Source organism: Pseudophryne corroboree, chromosome 2, assembly GCF_028390025.1.
Source record: "Pseudophryne corroboree isolate aPseCor3 chromosome 2, aPseCor3.hap2, whole genome shotgun sequence".
Classification (NCBI taxonomy): domain Eukaryota; kingdom Metazoa; phylum Chordata; class Amphibia; order Anura; family Myobatrachidae; genus Pseudophryne; species Pseudophryne corroboree.
In genome coordinates this window covers 513201688-513227522 of record NC_086445.1, presented here as the reverse complement: position 1 = coordinate 513227522, position 25835 = coordinate 513201688, and positions in this window count along the sequence as shown.

Here is a 25835-nt window from a genome sequence, read left to right as displayed (position 1 = left end):
TACCAGGCCCGACTGTAGCAATGGAGATAACCCAGGATTGTGCCAGCTGGTGTTCCAGGAAAAGCTGGGTTGCTGAAGATAAAACAGCTGCTGTGGATACTGGCTGGAACCAGACTGTTGTTAGCACGGAGTGGATACTGGCTGGAACCAGTTAAATAATAAATGAACTTGGGAGCGATGAAATATGAACTGAAATGTAGAACTTGAGAGCGGAGAAATAATAATACCGGTGGAGAGTGGTAAAGTGTAGAAAGGACACCGGCCCTTTAAGGGAAGCTGTACTCTGCTGGAAGCTGAGCTGGAAGCAGGTAATGTTGTAGCTGGAAACAGATGAATCCACAATGGATTGGAGAGTCAGGCTACACCGCAGGTGGAATGCTGGTGCGGGTCTCTATGGTGGAAGTCTTGAGACAGGAGCTGGAACCTGGAAGACAATCACAGGAGAGAGACAGACAGGAACTAGGTTTGACAACCAAAGCACTGACGCCTTCCTTGCTCAGGCACAGTGTATTTATACCTGCAGCAAGGAAGGGATTGGCTAGGCAATTATGCAGATTATCAATACTGAGAACAGATTGGTGGAAATGATCAGCTGACAGAATCCAAGATGGCTGCGCCCATGCAGACACTTGGAGGGAAGTTTGGTTTGTAATCCATGTGGTAATGAAAACAGTAATGGCGGCGCCGGCCACCGGAGACAGGAGGCGCCAGGCTGACAGATGCACATCCAACCACGCGGACACAGCGGAGGCCGCGGCTGACGTAATCGCCACTCAGACACTCTGCATGCAGAAGTTCAGGGACGGCGGCGGAGGCCGCGGGAGACGCCATGCCAGGTGTAATATGACGTTTACTGTGACAGCGTCCCAGAGTGACAGGAGAGGATACAGGAATGTACACATCAGGATAACAGATGGAATCCGGTCCTGGAGCGCTGAGCCAGCCTTAGGAGGCATCTGATGGGTAAGAAATGGCGTCCAGATACCCGGATCGTGACAGCACCCCCCCTTTAGGAGTGGCCCCAGGACACTTCTTTGGCTTTTGAGGAAACTTGGAATGGAATCTCCGGACCAAGGCAGGAGCATGGACATCAGAAGCATTGGTCCATGAACGTTCCTCAGGACCATAACCTTTCCAGTCAATAAGATATTGTAGTTGACCGTAACGGTGACGTGAGTCCAGGATCTTGGCCACTTCATACTCAACGCCTCGTTGAGTTTGGACTTTCGGAGTTGGAGGAAGTGAGGAATGAAACCGATTCAAGATCAGCGGTTTCAACAGGGAAACATGGAATGTCCTGGGTATTTTTAAGAAGGGAGGCAACTGGAGTCTGTAAGCAACAGGATTGATGACTTGTTCAATCTTGAAAGGACCGATATAGCGAGGTGCAAACTTCATACTGGGAACTCTTAACCTCAAATTCTTCGTGGATAACCATACCCGATCACCCACCTTGAGAGCAGGAACTGCTCGACGCTTCTTATCCGCAAACTTCTTGTACCTGAACGATGCCTTGAGCAGAGCTGATCGTACGCTCTTCCAGATATTGGCAAACTGATGCAAGGTGATATCCACTGCGGGGACAGAAGTTGCTGGAAGCGGTTGGAACTCAGGGACTTTAGGGTGGAATCCAAAGTTAGTGAAGAATGGTGTTGAAGCAGATGAAGAATGATACTGGTTGTTATGACAGAACTCGGCCCAGGGAAGTAATTGAACCCAGTCATCTTGAGAGGAGGACACATAGATGCGGAGGAAGGCCTCCAAGTCCTGATTCACCCTCTCGGTTTGACCATTGGTCTGAGGATGGTAAGCCGTGGAAAACTTTAGCTTGACTTGGAGGACTTGACATAAACTTCGCCAGAATTTGGCTGTGAATTGAACTCCTCGATCTGAGATAATTTCTTCAGGAAGACCGTGGAGTCGGAAGATCTCTTGTATGAATACTTGAGCCAACTTGGAAGCTGACGGAAGACCGGTGAGAGGAATGAAGTGTGCCATCTTGGTGATCCGGTCAACTACCACCCAGATGGTATTGAACTTGTTGCACATGGGTAAGTCTGTAATGAAATCCATCGACAAGTGGGTCCATGGTCGACGGGGAACGGATAGTGGAACCAGTTGCCCCGCAGGCGACTGGCGGGATACTTTATGTTGGGCACACTTTGGGCAAGATGCAATAAACTCCAAGACGTCCTTTTTCAGAGTTGGCCACCAATAGGACCTAGAGATAAACTCCAGGGTTTTTTGGATACCTGTATGTCCGGCAAAACGGGAAGCATGGGCCCAATGCATGAGCTTCTTCCTTAGCATCGGCTTCACAAAACTTTTCCCTGATGGGGGCGTAGAGTCCATCCCTACCGTGGAGAATGCCAACGGATTTATAATAGGATGCTTGTCTGAAGACTCTGACTCATTTTCTTGCTCCCATGAGCGGGAAAGGGCATCGGCCTTGCGATTCTGAGAGCCCGGACAGAACTGGAGTTTAAAGTCGAACCTGGAAAAGAAAAGTGCCCATCTGGCCTGACGAGGGTTGAGACATTGTGCGCCCTTCAGGTATAAAAGGTTCTTGTGGTCTGTAAGTATGGTGATTGAATGAGAAGCTCCCTCCAACAGATACCTCCACTCTTCTAGAGCGAGCTTGATGGCTAGCAACTCCTGGTCGCCAATGGCATAGTTGCGCTCAGCTGGGGAGAACTTCCGGGAGAAGAAACTGCAAGGGTGTAAATGGCCATCTTTAGCCCTCTGAGATAACACCGCTCCTACTCCAACGGAGGAGGCATCCACCTCTAAGATGAAAGGAGAGTCGATGTCAGGCTGTTTCAGAACAGGCGCAGAGATGAACCTTTGTTTTAAAAGATGAAATGCTTGCATGGCTTCTTCAGACCACTTGGACGGGTTAGCACCCTTCTTAGTGAAAGCAGTAATAGGCGCCACAATGGTGGAAAAGTCTCGTATAAACTTTCGGTAATAGTTGGCGAACCCTAAGAACCTCTGGACCCCTTTGAGGGTTAAGGGTACCGGCCAATTTTGGATTGCTTGTAGTTTCTCAGGATCCATCTCTAGTCCGGAACCGGACACAATGTACCCTAGAAACGGAATGGACTTGACTTCAAAGGCGCATTTTTCTAATTTGCAATAGAGATGATTGACACGGAGACGGGACAGAACCTCTTTAACCCAAAAACGATGTTCCTCTAAATCGTTGGCAAAAATGAGGATATCGTCTAGATAGACCACGACATGACGGTATAGAATGTCTCTGAAGATCTCATTGACAAAATGCTGGAAGACAGCTGGAGCATTGCTCAATCCGAAGGGCATGACGAGGTACTCATAATGTCCGTCACGGGTGTTAAAGGCGGTCTTCCACTCGTCACCCTCACGGATCCGGATGAGATTGTATGCACCTCGCAAGTCCAGCTTTGTAAAGATGGTAGCTCCGCTAACTCTGTCAAAGAGCTCAGTAATCAGGGGTAAAGGATAACGGTTCTTGATGGTAATGTCGTTCAAACCTCTGTAGTCGATGCACGGCCGCAGACCACCATCTTTCTTTTTTACAAAAAAGAAGCCTGCGCCGGCTGGAGAAGAAGAAGGTCGAATGAACCCCTTTGCTAGGTTCTCTTTAATATATTCCTCCATAGAATGCGTCTCAGGCAGAGACAACGGATAAGTTCGGCCTCGAGGTGGAACCTTCCCTGGAACGAGATCAATCGGACAGTCCCATTCTCTATGAGGAGGAAGGATATCAGCAGAAGCTTTACTGAACACATCCGTGAAATCTTGATATGGAGGAGGTGGAACATCAGACGACCTGGGGGAGGAAGAACAGACAGGCAATACTTTAAACAAACATGTCTCAGCACAGGAGGAACCCCATGCCAGGATTTGCGTAGTCGTCCAATCAATTGTAGGATTGTGAAGACGGAGCCATGGAAGGCCCAGGACCACAGGATGTGTGGCTCTTGGAATCACTAAAAAAGAAATAAGTTCGGAATGAAGAACTCCCACTCTCAGACGAACTGGTAGAGTCCTTAACAAAATAACTGCATCAAAAATTTTGCTGCCATCCACGGCAGTTAAAGAAATGGACGAAGGAAGTCTCTCGGTGGGTAGGGACCACCGTTTAACATAGGCTTCGGTAATAAAGTTCCCAGCTGCTCCGGAATCAAGGAGGGCAATGACGTTCCGATAACGTTGAGCAACTTGAAGCGAGACTGGGAGATTACAATCTTGAGGAGATGGAGAGGAGATCATTACTCCTAGCCGGCCCTCTCCTTGGCGAGCTAGGATTTGGAGTTTCCCGGACGTTTGGGACAGACATTAATGGTGTGAGACGGAGCTGCACAATAGAGACAGAGAAACTCGGAGAGACGTCTTCGGCGCTCAGCAGGAGTTAAACGGGAACGGCCAAGTTGCATGGGCTCATCTTTAGATGGTGACAGTTGACGAGGAGGAGGAGCAGAAGGTTTTGGAGCAGATGATCTTCCACGCTCAGTTGCTCTCTCTCTGAAACGTAAATCAACTTTCGTGCAGAGTGAGATTAGCTCATCTAACTTAGAAGGTAAGTCTCTGGTAGCTAACTCATCTTTAATACGCTCAGATAAGCCATGCCAGAATGCAGCATACAGGGCCTCGTCGTTCCATGCCAGTTCGGATGCCAGGATCTGGAACTGTATCAGATATTGTCCTACAGTACGTGACCCCTGGCGTAAACGGAGAATCTCGGATGAAGCTGAGGTTACCCGGCCTGGCTCGTCGAAGATGCGCCTGAATGTTGACACGAAGGCAGTGTAGGAAGATAGCAGGGTGTCGGACCTCTCCCATAACGGTGATGCCCAATCAAGGGCTGAGCCACTGAGAAGAGAAATAATGTAGGCAATTTTTGTACGGTCACTGGGAAAATTGCCAGGTTGTAGCTCAAACTGAATCTCACACTGGTTGAGAAATCCCCTGCAGAATCTTGGAGATCCGTCAAATTTTGCTGGCGTTGGAAGATGAAGACGTGGAGCAGAAATGGGTAAGGTGGGTGGGGTTATAGCTGGAGTCACTGTGGTTGACGCACCAGACGCGCCTGATCCACGGAGAGTTGTCTGAATCCCATCCAGCCGAGTAGAGAGATCCTGGAGACAGCGGATGATGTGGCCCTGTGCAGCCTCCTGATGTTCTAGTCGGGCTGCCAGTTCTTGCATCGGCCTGGCCGCTTGATCCTGGTCTCCGGCTGGATTCATTAGGTCAGTGCTTACTGTCACAACTGAGGGCCTGAGCTGACGGGAGGCAGCCTCAGTTGTAGGGGCTGAGATGTACCGGAACCTGGGAGGTTGTATCAGACCCCTGGACATGTAAGTAACATGAATAATAACTGCCCGAAGGCGTGACCACGACAACTTGGATAAAAGTCAATGATGTTTATTATGACAACTCCGCAACACAGCAGCAGTAAAAGAAAACGTAAAAGTCAGCAAAGAATAAATACAGTTCCTGGGTACTACAGGATGGCAGGAGCCACAGGGCACTGGTAGTGTGAGATAGTTCTTATGATCTTCTAGATGGAAAGTCCTTACCAGGCCCGACTGTAGCAATGGAGATAACCCAGGATTGTGCCAGCTGGTGTTTCAGGAAAAGCTGGGTTGCTGAAGATAAAACAGCTGCTGTGGATACTGGCTGGAACCAGACTGTTGTTAGCACGGAGTGGATACTGGCTGGAACCAGTTAAATAATAAATGAACTTGGGAGCGATGAAATATGAACTGAAATGTAGAACTTGAGAGCGGAGAAATAATAATACCGGTGGAGAGTGGTAAAGTGTAGAAAGGACACCGGCCCTTTAAGGGAAGCTGTACTCTGCTGGAAGCTGAGCTGGAAGCAGGTAATGTTGTAGATGGAAACAGATGAATCCACAATGGATTGGAGAGTCAGGCTACACCGCAGGTGGAATGCTGGTGCGGGTCTCTATGGTGGAAGTCTTGAGACAGGAGCTGGAACCTGGAAGACAATCACAGGAGAGAGACAGACAGGAACTAGGTTTGACAACCAAAGCACTGACGCCTTCCTTGCTCAGGCACAGTGTATTTATACCTGCAGCAAGGAAGGGATTGGCTAGGCAATTATGCAGATTATCAATACTGAGAACAGATTGGTGGAAATGATCAGCTGACAGAATCCAAGATGGCTGCGCCCATGCAGACACTTGGAGGGAAGTTTGGTTTGTAATCCATGTGGTAATGAAAACAGTAATGGCGGCGCCGGCCACCGGAGACAGGAGGCGCCAGGCTGACAGATGCACATCCAACCACGCGGACACAGCGGAGGCCGCGGCTGACGTAATCGCCACTCAGACACTCTGCATGCAGAAGTTCAGGGACGGCGGCGGAGGCCGCGGGAGACGCCATGCCAGGTGTAATATGGCGTTTACTGTGACAGCGTCCCAGAGTGACAGGAGAGGATACAGGAATGTACACATCAGGATAACAGATGGAATCCGGTCCTGGAGCGCTGAGCCAGCCTTAGGAGGCATCTGATGGGTAAGAAATGGCGTCCAGATACCCGGATCGTGACACACTGGACTTAGACGGCAGTATCACTGGACTTAGACGGCAGTACCACTGGACTTGACTTATACCGCAGCACCACTGGACTTATGGCAGCACAGGGACACCACCACTGGACTGATGCAGGACAACACAGCACCACTACAATGGACAGGACTTATACAGCAGCACTGGACATATGGCAGCAGAGGACACCACCATTGTGATTGGACTGATGCAGCACAAGACACCACCACTGGACTGTTGCAGCACAACACAGCACCACTGGACTGGACTTATACAGCAGCACTGGACATATGGCAGCAGAGGACACCACCACTGTGACTGGACTGATGCAGCACAAGACACCACCACTGGACTGATGCAGCACAGCACCATTGGACTAGACTTATACAGCAGCACTGGACATATAGGAGCAGAGGACACCACCAAAGTGACTGGACTGATGCAGCATAAGACACCACCACTGGACTGATTCATTACACGCTTTGGGCCCCTGGACAAAGGCGGGCCCCAGTGCAGTGATTGCACTGGCGGTAGTTCCGCCTCTGAAGTAGGGATAATTCCATCATGTGGAAGGCACCGGAGCAAGTTCTCCAATTAGGGACCAGCTGAGTACCGAATCACTGGTTTGTTATATAAAATGTAAAATGGGTACTGGAAATAGGTTGGGTTTGGCTGACAGGAAGTCGGGAGACCACCGGTCACCATACCCACACCGAGATCACGGTTGTTAGGCGGCCGGCAGGGCTGCGCTCACCATGCAGCGGGCTCAGTGACTCGCTGCGCTCGCCACAGGTTCTGTTCCCACTCTTTGGGTGTCGTGGACATCGATGAGTGGAAATAGTCTCTGCTGGTTGGCATGCCGATTGGCGGGCTGTTAACTGTTTGGGATGCAGCGTCGGTATAGTGACCGGGTCACATAACTGCATCCCCTGGAAATAAGGAATCATGAGGCAGGTTTTCTGGTTAAAACATCAGACACTGTGCAAAGCATACTCAGGCCTAGGCCTGGTCCCACAGGTACATAACTTAAAAATAAGCAAACAAACATAAAAATTCCTAACACTCCTTGTGCTCAATAGTTAATCTGCTGCAGTGGCTTGCAGCCACACATGCCATGCTTTCCTGGCACGGTCAATGTCCACAGTCCCTGGCGCTACAAACTGTACCCTACAGAAGCTGAAATTTAACATAGGTATTCTGCAGGTAAGAAATAGGAAAACAACCTAATTAGAATTTTAATAAACCTCCCCTAAGGGGTTGAAAAGGAGGTTGACATCTGACATCATTCCCGAAGTGTGGCTTGCGTTGCATGAATGATAGCGCCCAAGCGGACAGTCGGATCGAAATTTGGATTGCACCTGCAGTGGGTAGAATTTAATAAACTACAAAAATGGTCCTGTCACTTTTTACCTTATCTCTCTCTCTCTCTCTCTCTCTCTCTCTCTCTCACTCACTCACTCACTCACTCATCACTAAGGGGTCTATTTACTAAGAGGAACATTTACTAAGCAGTGATAAGAGCAGAGAAGTGGGCCAGTGGAGAAGTGCCCACGGCAACCAATCAGCACTGAAGTAGAATCTATAATTTGCATACTATAAAATGATACAGAGCTGCTGATTGGTTGATGGGGCAACTTCTCCACAAATAGCGCAAACACAATCACAAATATGTAAAATGAGAGCCTTACATAAAAAACATTTCCCAGTCACAATATGCAGATGAGTTAATTTATGGCGCAGTAATCCAGACAATCAACTTAGTTTTTAAATGGGCGTAGATCAATAAACCCTAGTTGTAGACGGAATTGCAGTAGACTGGCCACCAGCCGTTCAATCACCACAAGTTTTCAATAACCCAGTTAGATGTCATCTCCCGTGCGAAGAACAGCTAGTATATATATATTTCTCATACGTCCTAGAGGATGCTGGGGTCCACTTCAGTACCATGGGGTATAGACGGTTCCGCAAAAGCCATGGTCACTTTAAGACTTTTCAAGGGTGTGAACTGGCTCCTCCCTCTATGCCCCTCCTCCAGACCTCAGTTTAGAAAATGTGCCCAGGCAGACTGGATGCACTCCAGGGGAGTTCTACTGACTTTCTCTGAAAGACTTTATGTTAGGTTTTTTATTTTCAGGGAGGACTGCTGGCAACAGTCTCCCTGCTTCGTGGGACTTAGGGGGCAGAAGTAGGAACCAATTTCCTGAATAGTTTCATGTCTCTGCTTCTGGCTGACAGGACACCATTAGCTCCTGAAGGGTTCTGAACACTAGCTGCGGCTATGTGCTCACTCCCACAGTGCGCCGTCAACCCCCTTGCAGAGCCAGAAGTCAGAAGACAGGTGAGTGTACAAGAAGAAGGATCTTCATCGTGACAGCTAAAAGGTACCTGCAGCGGGCAGGAACGATGCGCGCCATGCTACCCAGTAACACAGGCACAGCAGGGTGCAGGGCGCGGGGTGGGCGCCCTGGGCAGCATGTAACCTACTCAAAACTGGCAGATAAGTGGACATAAGATGCTGAGGCACAGTCCTACCCCCGCCAGTATAAAAATTTGTATTAAAAAATATGAGAGGAAACGCGCCATTACGAGGGCGGGGCTTCTTCCTCAGGCAGCCAGCACACTGTTCAGCGCCATTTTCTCTCCTAGCAAGCTGCAGAGAAGAATGCTGGTCCTACTCCACTTCTGAACCAAGTATCAGGGTGCAAAACAGGGAGGCACAGTGTAATTTGGTGCTATATTGTGTATTTATCAATTTAAAAGCGCTATAGGTCTGTGGGCATTTTGTGTTTCACAAGATTTTTATAACTGGCACTGGGTTGTGAGCTGGAAAATCCTATCTGTGTCCTTCTGACAGATTTTACTGTGGGTCTGTCCCCTATAAGTCCTGGAGTGTCTGTGGTGTGGTTGTGCACGTGTGTGTCATGTCTGAGGCAGGGAGCTCTTCCCCTGAGGGAGCCATTTTAGGGACACAGAGTTGTAATGTGGTGGCGTTACCGGCACACCACGAGCTTAAATGGGTGAAAGAATTACGTGATAGTGTGAATCATATCAGTAAGAGATTGGATAAGTCTGAGTCTCATGCAGAAAGCTGGAGAAAATCAGTGGAAGATGTGATTTTTCATAGTTCTTCCTTTTCATCCACAGGAGACAACTCTGGGTCACATAAGAGACCATTTGCACAAATAGTACAAACTGATATCGACACAAACTTTGATTCCTGTGTCGACACTAGTGATTCCAGGGGAATAGATCCTAAATTGGCAAAAAGCATTCAATACATGAATGTTGCTATAAAGGAGATCTTGGAAGTTACGGAAGCCCCTCCTGTACCTCAGGAGAAGGCTTATTTTTATAAAGAAAATAAATTAAATGTAACTTTCCCTCCTTCTCACGAACTAAATACTCTCTTTGAGGGAGTTTGGGCAAACCCTGAAAAGAAGTTTCAGATTCCCCGTATTAGACAGTGCTTTGTCACGATTAACTAAAAAGGTGATTCTTCCTGCACCTGGGACGGCTTCATTAAAGGAGCCGGCAGACCGCAAGTTAAAGACTACGTTAAAATCTATTTATGTGGCCAATGGTACACTACTCAGGCCCACCATTGCTTGTGCGTGGGTGAGTAGTGCTATCGAGAAATGGTCGGACAATTTGCCATCTGAAATTGACACAATAGATAGAGATGAGATACTCCTAACATTAGGTCATATCAAAGACGCTGCTGCATACATGCTAGAAGCCATGAAAGATATGGGCTCTGGGTTCAAAAGCCGCTACCATGGCAGTCTCAGCTCGAAGGGCGTTGTGGATTCGCCAATGGAACGCTGACGCAGATTCCAAAAGAAATATGGAACCGCAGGTAAGTCAACATTCTTGCCTTATGCTCCTGCGCCAGCGAAAAAGTCACATCACTCTCAGATGCAGTCCTTTTGGCCCAACAGATACTAAAAGGGTAAAGGTTCCCCTTTCTTTGCAGGTAGAGGGAGGGGAAGAGGAAAGAAGTCTGCAGCGTCTCCAGGATCGCAGGAGCAGAAATCAACCACCAGCTTCTGCCAAATCTGCAGCATGACGCTGGGGCTCCCATGTGGGAGTCCGCTCGGGTGGGAGCACGTCTGAAACTTTTCAGTCAGCTCTGGGTTCAATCGGGCCTGGACCCATGGGTCTTGCAAATAGTGTCGCATGGATACAAACTGGAGTTTCAAGACGTCCCCCCATGCCGATTTTTCAAATCGACCTTGCCAGCATCTCTTCCGTACAGAATAGTAGTATCAGCTGCCATTCAAAAATTATGTCAGGATCAAGTCATTGTACTGGTACCCTTGTCACAACAGGGAGAAGGTTTTAATTCAAGCCTCTTCGTGGTTCCGAAGCCGGACGGCTCGGTCAGACCAATTTTAAACCTGAAATCTCTGAATCTTTACCTAAAAAGGTTCAAGTTCAAGATGGAATCTCTGAGCGCAGTGATTTCCAGTCTGGAGGAAGGGGACTTCATGGTATCAGTAGACATAAAAGATGCTTACTTACATGTTCCCATTTATCCTCCTCATCAAGCGTATCTGAGATTCGCAGTACAGGATTGCCATTACCAGTTCTAGACTTTGCCGCCCGGACTCTCCACGGACCGAGGGTATTCACCAAGGTGATGGCAGAGATGAGGGTCCTTCTTCGACAACAAGGAGTCAATATAATTCCTTACCTGGACGATCTACGGATAAAAGCGAGATCCAGGGAACGGTTGGTGCAGAAAATTGCACTCTCCCTGTCAGTACTCCAACAACACGGCTGGATCATTAATTATCCATAGTCACAGTTGGAACCGACAACAAGATTGTCCTTTCTGGGGATGATACTGGACACGGAAGTACAGAGGGTATTTCTTCCAGTGGAAAAGGCTCTGGAAATCCAGAGAATGGTCAAGCAAATTTTGAAACCAACAAGAGTATCAATCCATCAATGCATTCGGTTGTTGGGAAAGATGGTAGTGGCCTATGAGGCCATACAGTTTAACCGATTCCATGCCAGAGTATTCCAGTTGGACCTGTTGGACAAGTGGTCCGGATCCCACCTACACATGCACCAGAAGATAATCCTGTCCTCCAAAACCAGGATTTCGCTCCTGTGGTGGCTGCACAGTTCTCACCTGTTAGAGGGACGCAGGTTCGGGATTCAGGACTGGGTCCTAGTAACCACGGATGCAAGTCTTCGAGGCTGGGGAGCAGTCACACAGGAAAAAAGCTTCCAAGGAAAATGGTCAGGTCAGGAAACCTGTCTTCACATAAACGTTCTGGAATTGAGAGCCATTTACAACGGCCTTCTACAAGCGGTGCATCTTCTTCAAGATCAACCCGTGCAGATCCAGTCGGACAATGTAACAGCAGTCGCGTACATAAACCGTCAAGGCGGAATGAAAAGCAAAGCGGCAATGGCAGAGGTGACAAAGACCCTCCTCTGGGCAGAAAGACATGTAAGAGCTCTGTCAGCAATTTTCATTTTGGGAGTGGACAACTGGGAAGCAGACTTCCCCAGCAGACACGATCTCCATCCTGGAGAGTGGGGCCTCCACCAAGAAGTCTTCGCAGAGGTGACAAGTCTTTGGGGAGTTCCTCAAGTAGACATGATGGCATCTCCTCTCAACAAGAAGCTTCAGAGATATTGTTCCAGGTCAAGAGACCCTCAAGAAATAGCAGTGGATGCACTGGTGACCCAGTGGGTGTTTTCGATTGGTATATGTCTTCCCTCCACTTCCACTAATGTGTCTTGGTGTGAATCCAGGAAGGCTCCTACGGAAGAGTTTCAGTTAAGACGTTTTCTCCAATTTCTGCAGGCTGGTGTAGATGCGGGACTAAGATTGGCTTCAATCAAGGTCAAGATTTCAGCCTTGTCAGTTTTCTTTCAAAAACAATTAGCCTCCATTCCAGAAGTTCAGACGTTCGTGAAAGGGGTGCTGTACATCCAACCTCCATTTGTGCCTCCAGTGGCACCTTGGGACCTTAATGTGGTGTTGCAGTTCCTTCAATCAGGTTGGTTTGAACCTCTGCAGGAAATAGAATTGAAGTTTCTCACTTGGAAAGTGGTGATGCTCTTGGCCTTGGCAACCGCAAGAAGGGTGTCTGAATTGGGGGCCTTGTCTCACAAGACCCCTTACCTGATCTTACATGAAGATAGGGCAGAGTTGAGAACTCGCCAACAATTTCTTCCAAAGGTGGTTTCGTCTTTCCATATAAACCAACCTATTGTGGTGCCAGTGGCTTCTGACACCTTCGCTGCTTCAAAGTTTCTTGATGTGGTTAGAGCTCTGAAAATTTATGTCGCAAGAACAGCTCGGATATGGAAAACAGAGGCTCTGTTTGTCCTGTATGCTCCCAACAAGATTGGGTGTCCTGCTTCTAAGCAGACCATTGCGCGCTGGATCAGAGGGACGATTCAGCACGCCTATTCCACGGCAGGATTGCCGAAACGGAAGTCGGTAAATGCCAATTCTACTAGAAATGTGGGCTCATCCTGGGCTGCTGCCCGGGGGGTCTCGGCATTACAACTTTGCCGAGCAGCTACTTGGTCAGGGGCAAACACGTTTGCAAAGTTTTACAACTTTGTTTGACACCTTGGCCGATGAGGACCTCAAGTTTGGTCAATCGGTGCTGCAGTGTCATCCGCACTCTCCCGCCCGTACTGGAGCTTTGGTATAACCCCATGGTACTGAAGTGGACCCCAGCATCCTCTAGGACGTATGAGAAAACAGGATTTTAATACCTACCGGTAAATCTTTTTCTCCTAGTCCGTAGAGGATGCTGGGCGCCCGACCCAGTGCATACTTTACCTGCAGTTGTTAGTTTGTAGTTACACAAGTGTTGTGTTATGGTTATTTTGCAGCGTGTTGCTGCAAATTGTTCATGCCCGTTGGCATGTGTTATGTTGAATGCCATGTTGTGCGGCATGGTTGAGGTGTGAGCTGGTATGAATCTCATCGTTAAATTAAAAGTAAATCCTTTCCTCGAAATGTCCGTCTCCCTGGGCACAGTTCCTAAACTGAGGTCTGGAGGAGGGGCATAGAGGGAGGAGCCAGTTCACACCCTTGAAAAGTCTTAAAGTGCCCATGGCTCCTGCGGAACCATCTATACCCCCATGGTACCGAAGTGGACCCCAGCATCCTCTACGGACTAAGAGAAAAGGATTTACCGGTAGGTATTAAAATCCTTTTATATTTATATATATATATATATACTACGACAGGAATCACATAGACGTAGTACAATCCAACACAGTTTAATTCCACCACAGGCAGGAAACAGCTTCACAGGTTTTGCACGTCAGGTTTTACAGGCAGTTCTTAAAATGGGATGCAGTCAGGATCCCGCCTGTTGGGATCCCGGCAGTCAGAATCCTGACACCCTTCGGAATGCCGACACCCCGAATAGGTACACATATTGGTGCCAGAATCCCGACAGCTGGCATGCTGATCGTCCAGACAGTGCCACGCTGGAGAGGTGAGCAGCAGGGGGGAGGTTAGGTTTAGGCCGCGGGGGGGAGGGTTAGGGTCAGGCTGCGCCCTGGGAGGGTTATGGTGCGGGAAGGGATTAGGGTTAGGCACGCCCCTCCGAAGGATATGGTTAGGCTTCGGGTGTGTGTGTGTGTGGGGGGGGGGGGTTTAGGCACCTTACGGGGGATGGATAGGGTTAGGCACTAAGGGGGAGGTTAGGTTTAGGCTGCGGATAGGGAGGGTTGGGTAGGGAAGAGGGTATAACACCTCTTACTCCTGTCAGCTTTTCAACTATAAGGATCCCGGCGACCGTATTCCGGTGCGCCGACTTTCCCTACTGAACCCCTTAAAACGACAGTATAACATTCCAAGTTATGGTAATCACAAACAGTGCATATTCCAGACAGCAAACAAGGCGAAGTGATTAGCCCAACTGTGGCTTACCACTGACTCAGCTAAAACGCGGACCGGATTCCATCAGACCTGTAGCTGCTGTTCCAATTAGAGATGAGCGCCGGAAATTTTTCGGGTTTTGTGTTTTGGTTTTGGGTTCGGTTCCGCGGCCGTGTTTTGGGTTCGACCGCGTTTTGGCAAAACCTCACCGAATTTTTTTTGTCGGATTCGGGTGTGTTTTGGATTCGGGTGTTTTTTTAAAAAAACCCTAAAAAACAGCTTAAATCATAGAATTTGGGGGTAATTTTGATCCCAAAGTATTATTAACCTCAAAAAACATAATTTACACTCATTTTCAGCCTATTCTGAACACATCACACCTCACAATATTATTTTTAGTCCTAAAATTTGCACCGAGGTCGCTGTGTGAGTAAGATAAGCGACCCTAGTGGCCGACACAAACACCGGGCCCATCTAGGAGTGGCACTGCAGTGTCACGCAGGATGGCCCTTCCAAAAAACCCTCCCCAAACAGCACATGACGCAAAGAAAAAAAGAGGCGCAATGAGGTAGCTGACTGTGTGAGTAAGATTAGTGACCCTAGTGGCCGACACAAACACCGGGCACATCTAGGAGTGGCACTGCAGTGTCACGCAGGATGTCCCTTCCAAAAAACCCTCCCCAAACAGCACATGACGCAAAGAAAAAAAGAGGCGCAATGAGGTAGCTGTGTGAGTAAGATTAGCGACCCTAGTGGCCGACACAAACACCGGGCCCATCTAGGAGTGGCACTGCAGTGTCACGCAGGATGTCCCTTCCAAAAAACCCTCCCCAATCAGCACATGATGCAAAGAAAAAGAAAAGAAAAAAGAGGTGCAAGATGGAATTATCCTTGGGCCCTCCCACCCACCCTTATGTTGTATAAACAAAACAGGACATGCACACTTTAACCAACCCATCATTTCAGTGACAGGGTCTGCCACACGACTGTGACTGATATGACGGGTTGGTTTGGACCCCCCCCAAAAAAGAAGCAATTAATCTCTCCTTGCACAAACTGGCTCTACAGAGGCAAGATGTCCACCTCATCTTCACCCTCCGATATATCACCGTGTACATCCCCCTCCTCACAGATTATCAATTCGTCCCCACTGGAATCCACCATCTCAGCTCCCTGTGTACTTTGTGGAGGCAATTGCTGCTGGTCAATGTCTCCGCGGAGGAATTGATTATAATTCATTTTAATGAACATCATCTTCTCCACATTTTCTGGATGTAACCTCGTACGCCGATTGCTGACAAGGTGAGCGGCGGCACTAAACACTCTTTCGGAGTACACACTTGTGGGAGGGCAACTTAGGTAGAATAAAGCCAGTTTGTGCAAGGGCCTCCAAATTGCCTCTTTTTCCTGCCAGTATAAGTACGGACTGTGTGACGTGCCTACTTGGATGCGGTCACTCATATAATCCTCCACCATTCTATCAATGTTGAGAGAATCATATGCAGTGACAGTAGACGACATGTCCGTAATCGTTGTCAGGTCCTTCAGTCCGGACCAGATGTCAGCATCAGCAGTCGCTCCAGACTGCCCTGCATCACCGCCAGCGGGTGGGCTCGGAATTCTGAGCCTTTTCCTCGCACCCCCAGTTGCGGGAGAATGTGAAGGAGGAGATGTTGACAGGTCGCGTTCCGCTTGACTTGACAATTTTGTCACCAGCAGGTCTTTCAACCCCAGCAGACCTGTGTCTGCCGGAAAGAGAGATCCAAGGTAGGCTTTAAATCTAGGATCGAGCACGGTGGCCAAAATGTAGTGCTCTGATTTCAACAGATTGACCACCCGTGAATCCTTGTTAAGCGAATTAAGGGCTGCATCCACAAGTCCCACATGCCTAGCGGAATCGCTCCGTGTTAGCTCCTTCTTCAATGCCTCCAGCTTCTTCTGCAAAAGCCTGATGAGGGGAATGACCTGACTCAGGCTGGCAGTGTCTGAACTGACTTCACGTGTGGCAAGTTCAAAGGGCATCAGAACCTTGCACAACGTTGAAATCATTCTCCACTGCACTTGAGACAGGTGCATTCCATCTCCTATATCGTGCTCAATTGTATAGGCTTGAATGGCCTTTTGCTGCTCCTCCAACCTCTGAAGCATATAGAGGGTTGAATTCCACCTCGTTACCACTTCTTGCTTCAGATGATGGCAGGGCAGGTTCAGTAGTTTTTGGTGGTGCTCCAGTCTTCTGTACGTGGTGCCTGTACGCCGAAAGTGTCCCGCAATTTTTCTGGCCACCGACAGCATCTCTTGCACGCCCCTGTCGTTTTTTAAAAAATTCTGCACCACCAAATTCAAGGTATGTGCAAAACATGGGACGTGCTGGAATTTGCCCATATTTAATGCACACACAATATTGCTGGCGTTGTCCGATGCCACAAATCCACAGGAGAGTCCAATTGGGGTAAGCCATTCCGCGATGATCTTCCTCAGTTGCCGTAAGAGGTTTTCAGCTGTGTGCGTATTCTGGAAAGCGGTGATACAAAGCGTAGCCTGCCTAGGAAAGAGTTGGCGTTTGCGAGATGCTGCTACTGGTGCCGCCGCTGCTGTTCTTGCGGCGGGAGTCCATACATCTACCCAGTGGGCTGTCACAGTCATATAGTCCTGACCCTGCCCTGCTCCACTTGTCCACATGTCCGTGGTTAAGTGGACATTGGGTACAACTGCATTTTTTAGGACACTGGTGAGTCTTTTTCTGACGTCCGTGTACATTCTCGGTATCGCCTGCCTAGAGAAGTGGAACCTAGATGGTATTTGGTAACGGGGGCACACTGCCTCAATAAATTGTCTAGTTCCCTGTGAACTAACGGCGGATACCGGACGCACGTCTAACACCAACATAGTTGTCAAGGACTCAGTTATCCGCTTTGCAGTAGGATGACTGCTGTGATATTTCATCTTCCTCGCAAAGGACTGTTGAACAGTCAATTGCTTACTGGAAGTAGTACAAGTGGGCTTACGACTTCCCCTCTGGGATGACCATCGACTCCCAGCGGCAACAACAGCAGCGCCAGCAGCAGTAGGCGTTACACGCAAGGATGCATCGGAGGAATCCCAGGCAGGAGAGGACTCGTCAGACTTGCCAGTGACATGGCCTGCAGGACTATTGGCATTCCTGGGGAAGGAGGAAATTGACACTGAGGGAGTTGGTGGGGTGGTTTGCGTGAGCTTGGTTACAAGAGGAAGGGATTTACTGGTCAGTGGACTGCTTCCGCTGTCACCCAAAGTTTTTGAACTTGTCACTGACTTATTATGAATGCGCTGCAGGTGACGTATAAGGGAGGATGTTCCGAGGTGGTTAACGTCCTTACCCCTACTTATTACAGCTTGACAAAGGGAACACACGGCTTGACACCTGTTGTCCGCATTTCTGGTGAAATACCTCCACACCGAAGAGCTGATTTTTTTGGTATTTTCACCTGGCATGTCAACGGCCATATTCCTCCCACGGACAACAGGTGTCTCCCCGGGTGCCTGACTTAAACAAACCACCTCACCATCAGAATCCTCCTGGTCAATTTCCTCCCCAGCGCCAGCAACACCCATATCCTCCTCATCCTGGTGTACTTCAACACTGACATCTTCAATCTGACTATCAGGAACTGGACTGCGGGTGCTCCTTCCAGCACTTGCAGGGGGCATGCAAATAGTGGAAGGCGCATGCTCTTCACGTCCAGTGTTGGGAAGGTCAGGCATCGCAAACGACACAATTGGACTCTCCTTGTGGATTTGGGATTTCAAAGAACGCACAGTTCTTTGCGGTGCTTTTGCCAGCTTGAGTCTTTTCAGTTTTCTAGCGAGAGGCTGAGTGCTTCCATCCTCATGTGAAGCTGAACCACTAGCCATGAACATAGGCCAGGGCCTCAGCCGTTCCTTGCCACTCCGTGTGGTAAATGGCATATTGGCAAGTTTACGCTTCTCCTCCGACAATTTTATTTTAGGTTTTGGAGTCCTTTTTTTTCTGATATTTGGTGTTTTGGATTTGACATGCTCTGTACTATGACATTGGGCATCGGCCTTGGCAGACGACGTTGCTGGCATTTCATCGTCTCGGCCATGACTAGTGGCAGCAGCTTCAGCACGAGGTGGAAGTGGATCTTGATCTTTCCCTAATTTTGGAACCTCAACTTTTTTGTTCTCCATATTTTATAGGCAGAACTAAAAGGCACCTCAGGTAAACAATGGAGATGGATGGATTGGATACTAGTATACAATTATGGACGGACTGCCACGGTTAGGTGGTATAAAAAAACCACGGTTAGGTGGTATATATTATAATAATAATACAATTATGGATGGACGGACTGCCTGCCGACTGCCGACACAGAGGTAGCCACAGCCGTGAACTACCGCACTGTACACTGGTTGATAAAGAGATAGTAGTATACTCGTAACAACTAGTATGACACTATGACGACGGTATAAAGAATGAAAAAAAAACCACGGTTAGGTGGTATATATTATAATAATAATACAATTATGGATGGACGGACTGCCTGCCGACTGCCGACACAGAGGTAGCCACAGCCGTGAACTACCGCACTGTACACTGGTTGATAAAGAGATAGTAGTATACTCGTAACAACTAGTATGACACTATGACGACGGTATAAAGAATGAAAAAAAAACCACGGTTAGGTGGTATATATTATAATAATAATACAATTATGGATGGACGGACTGCCTGCCGACTGCCGACACAGAGGTAGCCACAGCCGTGAACTACCGCACTGTACACTGGTTGATAAAGAGATAGTAGTATACTCGTAACAACTAGTATGACACTATGACGACGGTATAAAGAATGAAAAAAAAACCACGGTTAGGTGGTATATATTATAATAATAATACAATTATGGATGGACGGACTGCCTGCCGACTGCCGACACAGAGGTAGCCACAGCCGTGAACTACCGCACTGTACACTGGTTGATAAAGAGATAGTAGTATACTCGTAACAATTAGGATGACACTATGACGGTATAAAGAATGAAAAAAAAACCACGGTTAGGTGGTAGGTATATAATAATAAATAATACAATTCTGGTCGGACGGACTGCCTGCCGTGTGCCGACACAGAGGTAGCCACAGCCGTGAACTACCGCACTGTACACTGGTTGATAAAGAGATAGTAGTATACTCGTAACAATTAGGATGACACTATGACGGTATAAAGAATGAAAAAAAAACCACGGTTAGGTGGTAGGTATATAATAATAAATAATACAATTCTGGTCGGACGGACTGCCTGCCGTGTGCCGACACAGAGGTAGCCACAGCCGTGAACTACCGCACTGTACACTGGTTGATAAAGAGATAGTAGTATACTCGTAACAATTAGGATGACACTATGACGGTATAAAGAATGAAAAAAAAACCACGGTTAGGTGGTAGGTATATAATAATAAATAATACAATTCTGGTCGGACGGACTGCCTGCCGTGTGCCGACACAGAGGTAGCCACAGCCGTGAACTACCGCACTGTACACTGGTTGATAAAGAGATAGTAGTATACTCGTAACAATTAGGATGACACTATGACGGTATAAAGAATGAAAAAAAAACCACGGTTAGGTGGTAGGTATATAATAATAAATAATACAATTCTGGTCGGACGGACTGCCTGCCGTGTGCCGACACAGAGGTAGCCACAGCCGTGAACTACCGCACTGTACACTGGTTGATAAAGAGATAGTAGTATACTCGTAACAATTAGGATGACACTATGACGGTATAAAGAATGAAAAAAAAACCACGGTTAGGTGGTAGGTATATAATAATAAATAATACAATTCTGGTCGGACGGACTGCCTGCCGTGTGCCGACACAGAGGTAGCCACAGCCGTGAACTACCGCACTGTACACTGGTTGATAAAGAGATAGTAGTATACTCGTAACAATTAGGATGACACTATGACGGTATAAAGAATGAAAAAAAAACCACGGTTAGGTGGTAGGTATATAATAATAAATAATACAATTCTGGTCGGACGGACTGCCTGCCGTGTGCCGACACAGAGGTAGCCACAGCCGTGAACTACCGCACTGTACACTGGTTGATAAAGAGATAGTAGTATACTCGTAACAATTAGGATGACACTATGACGGTATAAAGAATGAAAAAAAAACCACGGTTAGGTGGTAGGTATATAATAATAAATAATACAATTCTGGTCGGACGGACTGCCTGCCGTGTGCCGACACAGAGGTAGCCACAGCCGTGAACTACCGCACTGTACTGTGTCTGCTGCTAATATAGACTGGTTGATATTTAAAGAGATATTAGTAGTATACAACAATACTATACTGGTGGTCAGGCACTGGTCACCACTCCTGCAGCAAAAGTGTGCACTGTTAATTAATATAATTGTACTCCTGGCTCCTGCTAACAACCTGCAGTGCTCCCCAGTCTCCCCCACAATTAATTATAAGCTTTTAATTTATACATTGATGACTGTGCAGCACACTGGGCTGAGCTGAGTGCACACAGACTGAGTCACACTGTGTGACTGACTGTGCTGTGTATCGTTTTTTTTTTCAGGCAGAGAACGGATATAGCAGAGAGAAGTGAACGGATATATTATATTAAATAAAAGTTAACTAGCAACTGCACTGGTCACTGACTGTGGTAAACTAACTCTGTCTGCGACTCTGCACAATCTCTCTCTATCTAATCTATCTATCTCTATTCTAATGGAGAGGACGCCAGACACGTCCTCTCCCTATCAATCTCAATGCACGAGTGAAAATGGCGGCGACGCGCGGCTCCTTATATAGAATCCGAGTCTCGCGATAGAATCCGAGCCTCGCGAGAATCCGACAGCGTCATGATGACGTTCGGGCGCGCTCGGGTTAACCGAGCAAGGCGGGAAGATCCGAGTCGCTCGGACCCGTGGAAAAAAAAGTGAAGTTCGTGCGGGTTCGGATTCAAAGAAACCGAACCCGCTCATCTCTAGTTCCAATCCTGCAAAAGCCTGCTGTTCCACATTAACCTCATGTGGAATCATGCTGTCCCTGACACACTCCTCCCACCTTAGCTTCAACCACACTGGTGAAGCTATGAATTTACCCGGCAAGTTCTCTGCCTCGGCCATATCTATTTGTGCCATCGTCTGGGAACACATCCCTCAACTAGCTTCCACAGATCCCTTTCTTCACCCTCCTCCTTCCCTAGCTTCACCACAGGGTTGCTAGGAGGATCAGGACCCAAAAACCTTCTAGAAAGGGCATCTGCATTGAGGTGCTGTTTCCCTGGATGACGCTGCACCTCAAATTTAAACTGCTGTAAGAAGTGGCGAATTTCCCAAGGACGTGGGGCACATGCCTAGGGGCGGCACTTGTTTGGGGGTGGCACTTGTATGCTTGTGTTGGTACTGTCAGCCCGAAATGTACCAGTATCTGCTAAATATTTCCACTGTATTGTACCAATACCATCTTGAATGGAATGTAAATGCACATACTGCCCTGTAAGCTGTCCTACTTAGTAAATATGTATAGATACAGTAATTGAAAATAAAAAAAATCAGTTGCTTTTATATTATATTATTAAATTTGCTATCATCAAATGAGAGCTTGTAACCAATTGGTGAAAATAATAAAATTAGGTGTGGAAGATGGGGGGAATTGGTGACTATTACTGTTGTGCCTAGGGGCTCCCTTACCCCTAAATCCACCCCTGGCTGTAAAGCCAGAAACCAGCGAGTCATGCGAGCATTCACCTCCTTGCTTGTGTGCATCCACTGTAAGGGTGCATGGTTGGTGATTAGCCGGAATTCTCGCTCCAACAAATAGTATCTCAATGACCCCACTGCCCACTTAATCGCCAAGCACTCTCGCTCCACAGTTGAGTACTTGCAATTTCTGGCTAAAGTAGAGGATGGGTTACTCTTCCCCTTCTACCTCTTGGGAAAGGACTGCCCCTAATCCTGTCCCAGAGGCATCAGTCTGCAAGACAAACTGTTTTCTGAAATCAGGGGCTAGCAATAGAGGCTCTGTACATAAAGCTTGCCTTAAATCCTGCCAAGGAGTCTCTGTGGGCCTAGACCACATTATCTTGTTTGGGGACTGTTTCCTCAGAAATTCACTTAAGGGTGCAGCCCTCGTGACAAAATCACGTATGAACCTACAATAACAGCCCACCAGACACAGGAACGTCCTGAGTTGTGAATAACATTTTGGCTTAGGCCATGCTTAGGCCATGTGATGAGGACTGCTTCCACTTTGCCGGGTTGTGGTTTAACTTGTCCTCAGACTACAATATAGTATACCCCAAATACTTTGCCTGCACCATTCCAATGGCACACTTTTCTGGGTTAGCTGTGAACTAGAGATGTGCACCGGAAATTTTTCGGGTTTTGTGTTTTGGTTTTGGATTCGGTTCCGCTGCCGTGTTTTGGATTCGGACGCGTTTTGGCAAAACCTCCCGGAAAAATTTTTGTCGGATTCGGGTGTGTTTTGTATTCGCGTGTTTTTTTTCAAAAACCCCTCAAAAAAAGCTTAAATCATAGAATTTGGGGGTAATTTTGATCCTATAGTATTATTAACCTCAATAACCACAATTTCCACTCATTTCCAGTCTATTCTGAACACCTCACACCTCACAATACTATTTTTAGTCCTAAAATTTGCACCGAGGTCGCTGGATGACTAAGCTAAGTGACCCAAGTGGCGGACACAAACACCTAGCCCATCTAGGAGTGGCACTGCAGTATCAGACAGGATGGCACTTAAAAAAATTGTCCCCAAACAGCACATGATGCAAAGAAAAGAGAAAATGAGGTGCACTGTGGTCACTGGATGGCAAAGCTAAGCGACACAAACACCTCAATATCACTGGAATTATTCGTTCTAATCAATGGTATTATTGGTCCAAATCACTGGAAGAAAATGACAAAATCCCTGGAATTATTTGTTCTAATCAATGGTATTATTGGTCCAAATCACTGGAAGAAAATGACAAAATCATTGGAATTATTCGTTCTAATCAATGGTATTATTGGTCCAAATCACTGGAAGAAAATGACAAAATCACTGGAATTATTTGGCAAGATCACTGTAATTAATAATTAGAAATCACTGATATTAATTGGTAAAATCTCGCTATCGCCTGCCTAGTGAAGTGGAATCTAGATGGGATTTTGTACCGGGGACACAATAACTTCAATTTTCTAAATCCCACCGCACTAATGGCGTCTAACAGCGCACGTCTAACAGTGCACTGATTATACTGAGAACTGATTATTAGTGATGAGCGGGTTCGGTTCCTCGAGATCCGAACCCCCCCCGAACTTTACCCATTTTACACGGTTCCGAGGCAGACTCGAATCTTCCCGCCTTGCTCGGTTAACCCGAGCGCGCCCGAACGTCATCATCCCGCTGTCGGATTCTCGCGAGATTCGTATTCTATATAAGGATCCGCGCGTCGAGGCCATTTTCACTCGTGCTTTGGAGATGATAGCGAGAGGACGTGGCTGCGTTCTCTCAGTTTCTGTGTTCAGTGTGCTGCAAATATCTGCTCAGTGTGCTGCAAATATCTGTGCTCAGTGTGCTTGCAAATATCTGTGCTCAGTGTGCTTGCAAATATCTGTGCTCAGTGTGCTGAAAATATCTACGATCTCTGCCTGAAAGACGCTCCATATCTGTGCTGCATTGTAGTATATAGTAGGAGGACAATGCAGAATGTTGCTGTGACCAGTGACCACCAGTATATATATAGCAGTACGGTACAGTAGTCCACTGCTCTACCTCTTTGTCGTCAAGTATACTATGCATCCATACCTGTGCTGCATTTTAGTTGTGCACAGTATATAGTAGGAGGGGACAGTGCAGAATGTTGCTGTGACCACCAGTATATATATAGCAGTACGGTACAGTAGTCCACTGCTCTACCTCTGTGTCGTCAAGTATATTATGCATCCATACCTGTCCTGCATTTTAGTTGTGCGCAGTATATAGTAGGAGGGGACAGTGCAGAATGTTGCTGTGACCACCAGTATATATATAGCAGTACAGTACAGTAGTCCACTGCTCTACCTCTGTGTCGTCAAGTATACTATGCATCCATACCTGTGCTGCATTTTAGTTGTGCACAGTATATAGTAGGAGGGGACAGTGCAGAATGTTGCTGTGACTACCAGTATATATATATATATAGCAGTACGGTACAGTAGTCCACTGCTCTACCTCTGTGTCATCAAGTATACTATGCATCCATACCTGTGCTGCATTTTAGTTGTGCGCAGTATATAGTAGGAGGGGACAGTGCAGGATGTTGCTGTGACCACCAGTATATATATAGCAGTACGGTAGGTACAGTAGTCCACTGGTCTACCTCTGTGTCGTCAAGTATACTATGCATCCATACCTGTGCTACATTTTAGTTGTGCACAGTATATAGTAGGAGGGGACAGTGCAGAATGTTGCTGTGACCACCAGTATATATATATAGCAGTACGGTACAGTAGTCCACTGCTCTACCTCTGTGTCGTCAAGTATACTATACATCCATACCTGTACTGCATTTTAGTTGTGCGCAGTATATTGTAGGAGGGGACAGTAGTCCACTGCTCTACCTCTGTGTCGTCAAGTATCCAGGGTTTTCAGCGCCCCGGGTGGGCAATAGGGGCGTGGCTGAAATGATGTGCGGTGCGCGATGACGTCATCGCGCACCGCACAGTAAAGGTCCTCTCCACGAAGGGAAACTAGACGCTACGCGTCTAGTTCCCTTCACGGCGGGGGGCAGCGACAGCGGGGGCACAGCACTGACAGCAGCAGCGGATCTTGCCATGGTGCGGCGCCCTCCTGAAGGCGGCGCCCCGGGCAAAAGTCCTGCTTGCGCGTGGCAAGATCCGCTACTGGCAGTATATAGTAGGAGGGGACAGTGCAGAATGTTGCTGTGACCACCAGTATATATATAGCAGTACGGTACAGTAGTCCATTGCTCTACCTCTGTGTCGTCAAGTATACTACAAAAGTTCAGTAAAATGACCCAAAAATCAAAATTAAAAGCGTCTGATGAGAAGCGTAAACTTGCCAATATGCCATTTACGACACGGAGTGGCAAGGAACGGCTGAGGCCCTGGCCTATGTTCATGGCTAGTGGTTCAGATTCACATGAGGATGGAAGCACTCATCCTCTCGCTAGAAAACTGCAGTGCCACTCCTAGATGGGCCAGGTGTTTGTGTCGGCCACTTGGGTCGCTTAGCTTAGTCACACAGCTACCTCATTGCACCTCTTTTTTTCTTTGCATCATGTGCTGTTTGGGGACTATTTTTTAAATCTGCCATCCTGTCTGACACTGCAGTGCCACTCCTAGATGGGCCAGGTGTTTGTGTCGGCCACTTTGGTCGCTTAGCCTAGTCACAC